Below are 13512 nucleotides of genomic sequence, written 5' to 3' on the forward strand. Positions count from 1 at the left end.
GTCAATCACCCCAGCCAACACTGTAACTCCCTTCTTAACCATGTTGACTTAAAGATAGGAGGAGCCGAAGTATCTAGGTGGCAATTTTAATTTCCAATTTAACGGGATTGTGTGCCTCCTGGTGGCAGTGTTCCTCCCTCTGGAACTAAGACCTCTGGGCCAGCAGAACGTAATGTCCCAGGAACAGAAAACAAAAATGTTGCTAGTGGATCATGAGGGGTGATGGTGAGTGGTGCCAATTCCACCTCTACCCCTTGATTCCTGGACCTGTAAATCCTGGCTATGGGAGAAACAGTACCATCTATTGGACACTGATTCAGAGCATATGGGGACTTCTGGAGAACTTTGCCCCGGCCTGCAAAGTATTGTCACCTAGTTGCCATTGTTATTGTGACTTCAAAAGGCCATTCCACCCTTCTATCAATACAGCTGCTTCAGGATGATGAGGAACATAGTAAGGCCAGTAAATTCCACGAGCAGCCCACTGCTGCACTTCTTTGGATGTAAAGCCAGTGCCTTGGTCAGCGGCAATGTTGTGTGGAATATCATGACAGTGGATAAGGCATTCTGTGAGTCCATGGATGGTAGTCTTGGCAGAAACATTGCTTGCAGGATAGGCAAACCAATATCTGGAATAAGTGTCTATTCCCTGAGGACAAACCTCTGCCCTTTCCGTGATGGAAGAGGTCCAATATACTCAATCTGTCACCAGGTGGCTGGCTGATCACCCCGGTGCTGGCCTCAGTGTTTGTCTCTGCTCCTGGCACTCAGCAGTGGCTGTGGCCAGGTTAGCCTTGGTGAGTGGAAGTCCGTGTTGCTGAGCCCATGTGTAGCCTCCATCTCTTCCACCATAGCCACTTCATTCATCATGTGTTCACTGGGTGATGACAGATGAGACAGGGGAAAGGGACTGGGTGATGTTCACAGAACAGGTCATCCGATCCACTTGATTTTTAAAATCCTCCTCTGTTGAGATCACCCATTCGTGAGCACTCAAATGGGATACCAACATCTTCACACCTGTTGATGACTCAGAGAGGTCCATCCACATACCTCTTCCCTGAAGTTCTTTGTCTCCAATTTTCCAATCATGCTTCTTCCAAATCCCTGATCATCCAGCCAAACCATTGGTTACAGTCCATGAATCCATATATAACTGCACATCTGGCTATTTCTCCTTCAGTGTTAAGTGCACAACCAGGTGCACTGCTTGAAGTTCTGCCCACTGGGAAGGACATCCCTGCTGTCCCTCAGGAATGTCCCAGAAAGGGGCTGTAGTGCTATAGCTGTCCACTTTCGGGTGGTGCCTGCATGAGCGCAGATGCATCTGTGAATCAGGCCCTAGTCTTCGCTTCCTCTATCAACTGATCACAGGAAACTCCCCATGAGGCTATCGGTGCAGGCTGGGGGTGAGAAGGCAGGGTGGCAAGAGTGGAGACGGTGGGCATTTGAGACACCTCTTCATGTGACTTACTTGTGCCTTCAGGACCTGCTGAAGCCCAATCATGTATATACCACTTCCACTTGATAAAATGCTGCTGTGCATGACCCAATTTACGGCTAGACAGGTCAGAAAACACCCAGTTTATGATAGGCAGTTCAGGTCACATTGGTGACTTGATGACCCATAGTCAAGTGTTTAGTTTCCACCAAAGTCCAGTAATAGGCCAAGAGCTGTCTCTCAAAAGGAGAGTAATTATCTGCAGTAGATGGAAGGGTCTCGCTCCAAAATCCTAGAGACCTCACTGTGATTCACCTATTGAAGTCTGCCAAAGACACCAAAAAGCATCCCTAAGCACCACTGGATCAGCTGGGTCATATGGTCCAAGTGACAGAGCAGCCTGGACCTGTTGCAGAGCCTTCTCCTATTCTGGACCCTATTTTAAACTGTCTGCCTTTCAGGTCACTCAATAAGTGAGCTGGAGTAACACACCCAACTGAGGAATGTGTTGCCTCCAAAATCCAAATATGCCCACTAGGCGTGTGCCCCTTTCTTGGGTGGAGGAGGGACCAAATGAAGCAACTTATTCTTCACCTTAGAAGGAGTGGCCCCACACCACTGGAACCATAGAAATTCTACTGAGGTAGAAGGTTCCTGAATTTTAGTCAGATTTATTTCCCATTGTCTGGCATACAAATGTCCCATCAATAAGTCCAGTCTGTTTGCTACTTCTTGCTCAGTGGATCCAATCAGGATAATGCCATCAATGTGATTGACCAGTGTGATAACTTGTGGAAGTGAAAAGTGATCAAGGTCTCTCAAAATAAGATTTTGACACAAAGATGGAGAATTGATATACCCTTCATGTAGAACAGTTAAGGTGTATTGTTGGCCTTGCCAGCTGAAGGCAAAATGCTTCTGGTGGGCCTTATGGACTGGAATGGAGAAAAAGGAATTTGCCAAGCCAATGGCTATATGCCAGGTACCAGGAGATGTGTTAATTTTCTCAAGCAATGAAATCACATCTGGTATAGCAGCTGCAATTGGAGGCACCACTTGGTTAAGCTTATGATAATCTACTGTCATTCTTCAAGATCTATCTGTCTTCTGCACAGGCCAAATGGGAGAGCTGAATGGAAATGTGGTGAGAATCACCTCCCCTGCATCTTTCAAGTCCTTGATGGTGTTCAATAATCTCTGCAATCGCTCCAGGGATGCAGTATTGCTTTTGATTTATGATTTTTGTAGGTAGAAGTAGCTCTAATGACTTCCATTTGGCCTTTCCCACCACAATAGCCCTCACCCTACGAGTCAGGGAGCCAACGTGGTGGTTCTGCCAGCTGCTCAGTATGTCTATGCAAATTATGCTTTCTGACACTGGGGAAATGACCACAGGATGAGGCCAGGGACACACTGAACCCACTGTAAGTTGAGCCTGAGCTGAAACTCTAGTAATTACCTGATCTCCATAAGCATCTACTTTAACTTGAGGACCATAATGACATGTTGGGTTCCCTGGAATCAACGTCAGCTCAGAGCCGGTGTCCAGTAGGCTCCTAAATGTCTGATCATTTCCTTTTCCCTAGTGCACAGTTATCCTGATAAATGACTGGGGATCTCCTTGGGGAAGGATAGGAAAAAGATTAACTAACTGCACCTATTGTTGGTAATGCACTGGGGTCCTTCCTCAAGTAGACCAAGCCTCCCATTCATTCAAAGGATTCTGGGTGTGTAAACTGGCTCGAGTCTGGAAATTGTTTGAGGAGCTGTGACTCTCTGTTTTTGTAATTCAACTTAGAAGTTTTCTGCTTCTGTAAATTAGAAATGCAGTGGAGTTTCTATCAGCTTCACCTCTAGGAGCACCATGATTAATTGGCTAATACTGGAGCTCTACACAGGTCAGACTATTACAGGATTACAGAAGCTACACCCATTTTGCCTTTGATAGTTGAGTGCCACTGCTTGGCGCCTGACACCTCAGCATTGAATTATCCCCATTGTATTTAAATTTGTAGTTGAGTGACTGCAGTTCACACCGTTAGATCTGACATACAGAGAAGAGCAATTACAGGGCACTTTAAAGTTGTAGGTGCTGTCCTCACAAGTTTATTTTGGAAGTCATTAGTCAAGGATATATCTTCTGGACCCTCCCAGCTGGGAAGAGTAGGTCTAAAGTGACTAATCCACTTCACCATCCCAATCTCCCTAAGACTTTGGATCCCTTCATCTACATCAAACCAACGGAGATCAGACATTTCCAGCTCACTTATAGTGGGGCATCTTTTAATCCACATTTTAGCTAACTAAGCAAATAAAATGTTAGAACCGTTTTTTTGTTTTTTTTTTGAGACGGAGTTTCGCTCTTGTTACCCATACTGGAGTGCAATGGCGTAATCTCGGCTCACCGCAGCCTCCGCCTCCTGGGCTCAGGCAATTCTCCTGCCTCAGCCTCCTGAGTAGCTGGGATTACAGGCACGTGCCACCATGCCCAGCTAATTTTTTGTATTTTTAGTAGAGACGGGGTTTCACCATGTTGACCAGGATGGTCTCAATCTCTTGACCTCGTGATCCACCCGCCTTGGCCTCCCAAAGTGCTGGGATTACAGGCTTGAGCCACCACGCCTGGTCAGTTAGATCCTTTTTTAACTCCCCAATCTGCAGCAGATTAAAAGCAGAGTCTGTAGTTGGTGATCCTAAATCAATAAATTCAACCTGGTCCAACTCTATGTTCCTTCCACCATTATCCCATACGCTTGATATCCATTCCCCTACCTATTCTCCAGATTTCTGTTTATATAAGTTAGAAAACTCAAACAGTTCTTTTCGAGTGTAGTGTACCTCTTCATGGGTCACACTTTCAACCTTACCTATAAGGCCCTCTGGGACTTTAGTCTAGTTATACAGAGGTGCTGGGGGTGGCTCCTGTGAAGAATCAACATTATCTTGCCTGGCAACTGCCTCAGGAGAGGTCATCACTATTTCCTCAGGTAGCACAGAGTTTATCTCCTCAGACAAAGGTGGAAGGGCTGATGGCAGCATGGGTCAGGGAGGGGATGTTGCCACTACTGGGGATGGGAATGCTGTTCCTTCTGGCAAAAAAGGTCCATCGGAGTTTACAAACTCAGTGTCCCCAGCTTCATCAGGGTTCTCCCACATGTCTCCATTCCAAGTTGCACCATCCCATTCTTTTCCAATCGATGCCCTCACTTTAACATTAGAAACCTGGCAAGGCTGTGCATGCATCTTTTGTTGCAGGTCAGCCCTCACATAATAAGAGCTTGTGTCTGCTTTTGCATAATTTCTGCTCTTTCTCTACAGGAGATATGACTCTTAGGGTAATCTTAGCATATTTGAGGCTCAGTATCTTCCAGCAAAGCCAGGAGACAGAATCTCTGAATTCATCATTTGCTTTCATCACTTTGTCCATTGAATTTAGGAGCAAGCAACCAGCTTCTTTATGTTCCTTGGTTCTGCACATATGGCCAAAGATTTATGTATAGTGTCACTAAACTCCTTAACTCTCACAAACAGTAATCAGGAGTGTCAAATGCATTCATTTTACATAACTCTCAGTTATGTAAAGGACTATATATACAAGGACTATCAGTGTTCTCCATACTGTCAGAAGTAGAGTCCTTAGCATTTTAAGGTCTAATCATATTAAGCAGTGAACTCCAGAAACCCCAAAACCAATGGAAGAACTTCATCATTAATATTCCATTCTTCTAGAGCTACTTCTGGTACCAAAAAAAAATGTATTAGTCAGGGTTCTTTAGAGAAATAGAACTAATAATATATTTATTTTTAAATACTTAATAAACTCATATATATATATATATATATATATATATATATATACACATGACACATAACAGGGTAGTGATATGTATATATTGTATTCATATGATATATGTGTATATATATATATGTATATATATGAGTTTATTAAGTTTTAACTCCCCTTTATATATAAAGGGAAGTTTGTTAAGCATTATCTTACATGATCACAAAGTCCTACAATAGGCTGTCTGAAAGCTGAGGAGCCAAGAAAGCGAGTCCAAGTCTCAAAATCGAAGAATGTCTGATGTTTGAGGGCAGGAAGCATCCAGCATGGGAGAAGGATGTAGGCTCGGGGGCTAGGCCAGTCTCTCATTTTCACATTTTTCTGCCTGCTTTATATTCCATGATTGCTGATTAGATTGTGCCCACCAGATTAAGGGTGTATCTTTCTTCCCCAGCCCACTGACTCAAATGTTAATCTTTTTTGGCAAAACCCTTACAGACACACCCAGGATCAATACTTTGTATTCCTTCAATCCAATCAAGTTGGCACTCAGTCTCTACCATCCCATTGTTCTATGGTAACTAATAGCCCTCATATTTCTTGTGACTTAATCGAACGAAAGATAATATTTCGCTTACACAGCATGTCCACTGTGAGTCAGCTAGGGGCTGAGCTTTTATGGAGTCAGTTGGACTGAGGTGACTCCTCTATATTTCCTCCCAAGATGATTGCAGCAAAGGGATGGGAAAGTGCTGAGTCATACATGGGCTCCTAAGGCTTCCACCCAGAAGTATCATTCCTGCTTACCCTTCATTGGTTGAAGCCAGTCACATAGTCATGGCTTACTTCACAATAGGCAACAATTTCACAAAAGTGAAATTCTGTAATATGCCTAGAAGGCAGAGAACTGGGCATTATTTAATTAATATCTCTTTGTCAACTTTTCTTTTTTTACTAATATCTCATGATAAATTTTATTTTGTAACTGTAAAGAGAGTACCAAAGATACAAATTTTAATGAAAATGAGGTCAAAATGTGAAGTTTATTTTTGTCCAATTTTATGAGAAAGCATTTATGTGATAAAAAATTAAGTATTCTCCTACTTTGAACCCTCAGTAAGAAACATTGAATATGATTGTATGTGAGCATGCCCTATGCCCATCCTCTGAATATTTTTACTTCCTGGTAGACCCTCATCGCTACATTTTGAAAATAACTCCCTAGGTTAAATGAAATAACACTTCTTTCAAAGCAAATTTATCATGTTAAAATAAATATCAAAGCATTAAACCTTTAACAAATAAGTTTTGAAAGTCTATTAGTAATTAAAGAAATGGAATATGGAGAAGAGCTTGGGTTGTATCTATGGTCCTAATGTGTCTTAAATACAAAAGTGTCATGTGCTTTCTTAACCTGTTCAGTTACCACATTTTCTGCATGCCTTTGGGAGGAAACCCACAGGTTACCAGGTCTTTATGGTCTTCTGCCAAGGTCTCAGTGGTAATTAGCATTTCACCTTGGTGTCCTCTGTACTTTCCTCACTGTATTAGTCTGTTTTCACACTGCTATAAAAAATACCTGAGACTAAATAATTTATAATGGAAAGTGGTTTAATTGATTAACAGTTCCACATGGCTGGGGAGTGCTCAGGAAAGTTTTAATCATGGTGTAAGGCAGAGGGGAAGCCAGCACCTTCTTCACAAGGCAGCAGGAGGGAGAGAGAAAAGAGGAACTGCCAAACACTCATACAAACAACAGATGTAATGAAAACTCACTATCATGAGGACAGCATGGGAGAAACCACCCCCATGATCCAGTTACTTCCCACTAGATTCATTCTTTGATACATGGGGATTACAATTTGACATGAGATTTGGGTGGGGACACAGAGCCAAACCATGTCATTTATGTCCTCTCAAATCTCATGTCCTTTTACATTTCAAAACCAATCTTGGCTTCCCAACAATCCCCCAAAGTCTTAACTCATTTCAGCATTAACTCAAAAGTTCATAGTCCAAAGTTGCACTTGGGACAAGAGAAATTCCTTCCACCTATAAGCCTGTAAAATCAAAAGCAAGCTAGCTACTTTCAAGATACAATAGAGTACAATCATTGGGTAAATGCTCCCATTCCAAATGGAGGAAGTTGGAAGAAACAAAGGGATATAGGCCCCATGCAAGTCCAAAATCCAGTGGGAAAGTCATTAAATCTTAAAACTTTGAGATGATCTTTTTTGATTCATGTCTCACATCTAGGTGACACTGATACAAGAGGTGGGCTCCCAAGGCCTTGGGCAGCTCTGCCACTGTGGCTCTGAAGGATACAGCCCCCACAGCTGTTTTCACTGGCTGACATTGAGTGCTTGTGGATTTCTAGGCACATAGCTCAAGCTGTTGGTGGATCTACCATTTTGGAGTTTGGAGGATGGTGGCCCTCTCCTCACAGCTCCATTAGGCAGTGACCCAGTGGGGACTCTGTGTGAGGGCTCCAGCCACTCATTTCCCTTCTGTGCTTGCCCTAGCAGAGGTCCTCTATGGGGGCTCCACCCCTGCAGCAAACTTCTGCCCAGACATCCAGATGTTTCCATGCATCCTCTGAAACCTAGGTGGAGCATCCCAAAGCTCAACTCTTGTCTTCTGTGCACCCACAGGCCAAACGTTATGTGGAAACTGCCAAGATTTGAGGTTTGCACCCTCTCCCATGACCCAAGCTGGTCTCTTTTAGCCATGGCTGGAGCTGGAGAGGCTGGGATGCAGAGCACTAAGTCCTGAGGCTAAACAAAGCAGTCAGGCCCTGAGCCTGGCCCACAAAATCATTTTTCCCTCCCAGGCCTCTGAGCCTGTGATGAGAGGGGCTGCAGTGAAGATTTCTGACATGCTCTGGGGACATTTTCCCCATTGTCTTGGTGATTAACATTTGACTCCTCATTACTTATGCAAATTTCCTTAGTCACCTTGAGTTTCTTTTCAGAAAATAGGTTTTTCTTTTCTGTCACATTGTCAGGCTGCAAATTTTACCAACTTTTATGTTTTGCATCCATTTTAAACATAAGTTCAAATTTTAGAAGATCTCTCTCAAGTTCAAAGTTCCACAGATCTCTAGGACAGGTGCAAAATGCTGCTGGTCTCTTTGCTAAAACATAGCAAGAGTAAACTTTGCTCCAGTCCCAAAAAGTTCCTCATCTCCATTTGCAACCACCTCAGCTTGGACCTCACTGTCCATATCAGTATCAGCATTTGGGTCAAAAAAATTCAACAAGTCTCTAGGAAGTTCCAAACTTTCTCACATCTTTCTGTCTTCTTCAGAGCCCCCCAAGCTTTTCCAATCTCTTTCCATTACACAGTTCCAAAGTAGCTCACACATTTTCAGATTCTCTTTATAGCAGTACCCAACTCTACTGGTACCAATTTACTGTATTAGTCCATTTTCACACTGTTATAAAGAATACCAGAGACTGTGTAATTTATAAAGGAAAGAGGTTTAATTGGCTCACAGTTCCACTTGGCTGGGAGACCTCAGGAATCTTACAATCATGGTGGAAGGCAAAGGAGAAGCAAATACCTTCTTCACTGGGCAGCAGGAGGGAGAGAAAGGAAGGACTGCCAAACACTCATAAAACATCAGATCTCATTAGAACCCCCTCACTATCATGAGAACAGCATGGGGGAAACTACCCCCACGATCCAGTTACCTTTGACCAAGTCCCTTCCTTGACACGTGGGGATTATAACTCAAGACGAGATTTGGGTGGGGACATGAAGCCAAATCACATCATTGACATATGCTTTCATGGTGCCTATCAAATGCCCCATTTATATAATCTGTATCCTAAACTAGCCTATGCAGTCTAAGATGCTATCAAATTCTCATTCAACAGTGAATTATCCCTTAAAAAGAGTGATCTTCATATTTTTGAAGTAGGACCACTATTTTCAGCAATAATTGTATAAGAAGTTGGTTGATGGCAAGTATGATTTGGTGAGCTCTCTTGGAGATCCAGTGCCTGCCTGCCAATGTGCCTTACAAAGCCTCACCCTTAGATCCCCTTCAACCCTGCCCTCATTTACAAGCTATTTTCTTTAACCAAGTTTGAGGCTTCCAGGGGGTCTACAAAAAAAGGCAAGTCTCCTTTGCTCTGTAATGGATTCAACCACAATCATATGTGAAATTAAAACTGTGTCATGTCAGATTATTCCTTCTTCTTTTGTGGTTATTGTGTTCATCACTAGAGTGTGAGCTCCCTGAACACAGGCATTTTCATCAGTTTCATCACATACCCACTGTGGTATGTGACATGCTAGAAGGATGCCTGGCACAGAGGAGACATTCAGCCAAGGTTTGTGTAATCAATTAAGATCATATTTATACAGAGAAACATCCTGAGAAAGTGGGACCCAGGACACACAATTTAATAGTTAATATTGTAGACTTTAGGGAAAACTAGTCCTAGGTTTGAATACAAATCATTTATCTTAGTATTTATGTGTCCTTAGACTTTTATTTACCTCCTAATCTAGTTTCTTCTTATAAAAGGTAGATAATAGCAGAAATTATCACTGTTGGAAAGATTATAAAAGATAATGTCTATAAAACAACCAATTGGGTTCCTCACATATAGCAAGCACTGAATAACATGTAGGTATTATCATTATTATTAATATCAAGTGGGGGAAAAAGAAGGCATCACACTTTATGTCTGAGCATGGGAGGTGCTGGGCCAAATCATAATTAACGAGGAAGCACTGTATTAGAGCAGGGGGAAGCAAGAGAGACCCCAAAACTTCCCCACCATATCTCCAAAGTGGCTCTCTGAATTAGGTTTTCAGAAAGAACTAAGGCATGTAACCTCCACATATATGTTTAAAAACACATACGTAGATATATTTGTAAAATGAATATTTATTTTTTACCAACATATATGCAGATGTATGCAAAAAGCAAATTAAAACCATTTGCATTTGAAAACATTTGAAAAATTTCAAAAAGGCTTTGAGGTTCTGTAATGAGCAGAGAGTTGTGGGGGTAGGTTTGAGGGTGGAAATCCCAGAATGTCACAAAACCAGAGATAGGGGGTCCATGCTCCAAACACCTGACACACCTCAAAATTTCAAGAATATCCAATTATCTTCATTTGAACCAAAAGAAGCAAATAAAGTTGAGTGTAGTATCTCTGCTTCATTAAATATGTGTGGTTTAAAAAATTATTATAAATTTTTTTTGAGATGGAGTTTCACTCTTGTCGCCCAGGCTGGAGTGCAGCAGCATGATCTCGGATCACTGCAACCTCCACCTCCCAGGTTCAAGTGATTCTCCTGCCTCAGCCTCCCAAGTAGCTGGGATTACAGGTTCCCATCACCACACTCAGCTGATTTTTGTATTTTCAGTAGAAACAAGATTTCACCATATTGGCCAGGCTTGTCTCGACTCCTGACCTCATGTGATTGATCCACCTCGGCCTCCCAAAGTGCTGGGATTACAGGTGTGAGCCACTGTGCCTGTCCTTACATTAACTGTTTATTGGCCTCATGGCCAGGTAATTGATCTGAAACAACTTACTACCTAGAAGTAAAGTAGAAAAATGCATGCAGTGTTGGTGGCAATGACAGAATTCTGTGAAGGGTTTTGGCTAGTTCAGACACACATCACGGTCTGTGGGGAAGGAAAGATGATTGTCAGTATTCTGAGACCTCAAAGATGTAAGCCATTGGACCATGCTTGTTTTCCAAATATAAGACACATTGGTCTTGAGAAAGCAGCCCAAGTGATGTGATGTCATCTTGCTTTCATCAGTATACAATGTGGAGAGAACTCAAGATGGGCATTCTATTCCCATACTGACAGCACCGATTGCTCACAGAGCTCTGGACGTTAATTTAGCCTCTAGTATTTCAGTTTCTTCCAGACACATGGAAACAATGCCTTTGCTACTTTAATTATAGAATTTTTGGGAAGATTAAGATGACAGGTACAGAAATACATGGACCAAAAGAATTTGAAATTGCTAGTGATGATTTTGCTTTCTTCCTCTTACTAGTGGTGACTTTCTTGTCCTTCCTTCTTGTCCTCTTTCTCCCCTCTCTCCCTTCTCCCCTTTGCTTGCTTTTTAGGGACCCTTATCATTTGTGAAAAAAAGTTTGTGAATGTTTTAATAAAAATAAATGCATTATTCCCAATGGGTTGGCCTGGCTTTCTCCACTCTTGTAATGGACAGGAGGGAAGGTATTGCAGACATCATCTAGTCAGTTGTTATTTAACTAAAGAAACTGTTTCTAATCCTAAATAAATCTTATGTAGGATCTGGTATATTTAAAATTTTTTACAAGTGGTCTATTTTAAATGGGAATACAAGGATGGAAAGTGACTTTAGAGAGTTTTTGTATAGGACTTCCCCCAAACCACCAAGTTTTACAGAAAACAGTGCAAAACAAATTTTCTTCTTCAACCTTTCCATTTTACATGGGAGAACCTAGAGGACCTTAAGGGTAAAACAACTTGAAGCTAAAGACAGAATACTTTGTGAGCAGGCCCACTTTGATGAGTGAAATGGCCATGGAAATTCATTGTCTAATGCCTGTTAAGGGAAAAGAAGGGTTGGAACATATTTGCCCTATTAAACACCATAAGTTTGTGAAAGCTTCATTCTTTAGCTTGCTTTGCATAAAGCAAGTCAGCCTCTTCCTGGGCCTTAGTTCTTCATGTGCAGAATGAAAGAGTTGATAAAATGAGCTCCAAGATCCTATAATTCAGGAGTTGCAGCTTTCTTTTTCTTAATGAAGAAAGGCTTCCATAGAAGCAAAATACAATATAGAAAAAGACTCTTCAGATTCCTACAGAAGGTATACTCACCTATAATATTTTCTGAGTGACTATCATGTGCCAGCCATGGTTTTTAGGCATTTGACACAATTCTGTGAACAAATTAGAAAAAAAAAAATGCATTGATAACCTGGAGCTAACATTCTACCCAAAAGCAGGTTTTTGTGTGATTTTTGGTGTCAGTTTATACCAGTGAGGTACTTTTGGCATCTGCCACAATAACCCACTGATGGTGACCATCTCTAGTAAACAATGCCGACTTTTTATGAAGTGTCTATTTGTGGTTGGGGATTTGTACATTTTACCACAACCTGTATCTTTACCACAACCCTGTAAAGTGGGTGTTATTCTCTTTTTACAGATAAGAACATTAAAGTTCAGGGCATTTGCACAAGCTGCATAAGGTTATTTTAAAATGTGTGAGGAAGCTAGGATTTGTCCCAAATGCCCTGACAACCCCCCTCTGTTCTCTTTCTTCTCTGTCAGACAGATGCCCTCAGCCAATGGAAAAGCCAGAGATATACTTCCATGGGAAAAATAATGGACCATTATAAAGAGCTGCATTTAAAGAAACTCTGTTTGGTAGTTCATTTAAGGGAATTCGACAAACACTATTATAAAAAGTCTAGAAAATACACTGTGATATATATATATATATATATATATATATATATATATATATATATATATCCACCTCTTTGCTTTTTGAGCTGGGATGAAGAGATATGATTTCTGGGAGTAAAGACGCCTAAAGTCATGGCATAACTTGGTCTTCTCCATGCAACGACCTCCACTGCTACGTAACATTGAGTTGATCTTTAGCAACTGTAATGCCTGCATAATACTTGGTGTCCAAGGTACTGTTGCATTCTGGTTGCCTGATTTCCTGGCCTCATTGTCTCTGAGTTGAGCACATCAGTTTGCTTTTGTAGTCCTCTGTGTTTATTGATCAGACCCTGTCATCTCCAAGATGGTCCTTACATGCAATTGAACTCTCCACCTTCCAGACCCTCCTACCCACCTCTCCACAACCTCTGGGCACCCTTTCACCTGGGCTGTCAGAATAATGAAGGCTTGATTTCAATACTTTCCCTCATTTCTCTGTTCACTGCTCTGCGGGTTAATGCAGATTCCAAACTTCAACAAGCAGCTGTTAAACATGTCATTAACACTGCTTCGGCTGCAAATGAGACTCTGCTACTGGGATTACTCTGTGAGCTATAGTTTTGTGATGAGCTTTGTCAATCACAGCTGACCTGCTGTGTACCGAATGGAACTCAGATTATCTTCTTTCTTCCTCTGACTCTTGTCATTTTTTTTCACAAAGAATTACTATTCTACTCCCTGAAAGATTGATTACTTGCACAAATAAGAGAGTCTGAGACATTAATACAAAATTCACAGGCTTTTCTTTATCTCAAACCTGCAACTCCCTCTACATTTCCTCCTGGTAATTATATTAGAATTGTG

Source organism: Callithrix jacchus, chromosome 14 (assembly GCF_049354715.1).
Source record: "Callithrix jacchus isolate 240 chromosome 14, calJac240_pri, whole genome shotgun sequence".
In the NCBI taxonomy this organism is placed as follows: domain Eukaryota; kingdom Metazoa; phylum Chordata; class Mammalia; order Primates; family Cebidae; genus Callithrix; species Callithrix jacchus.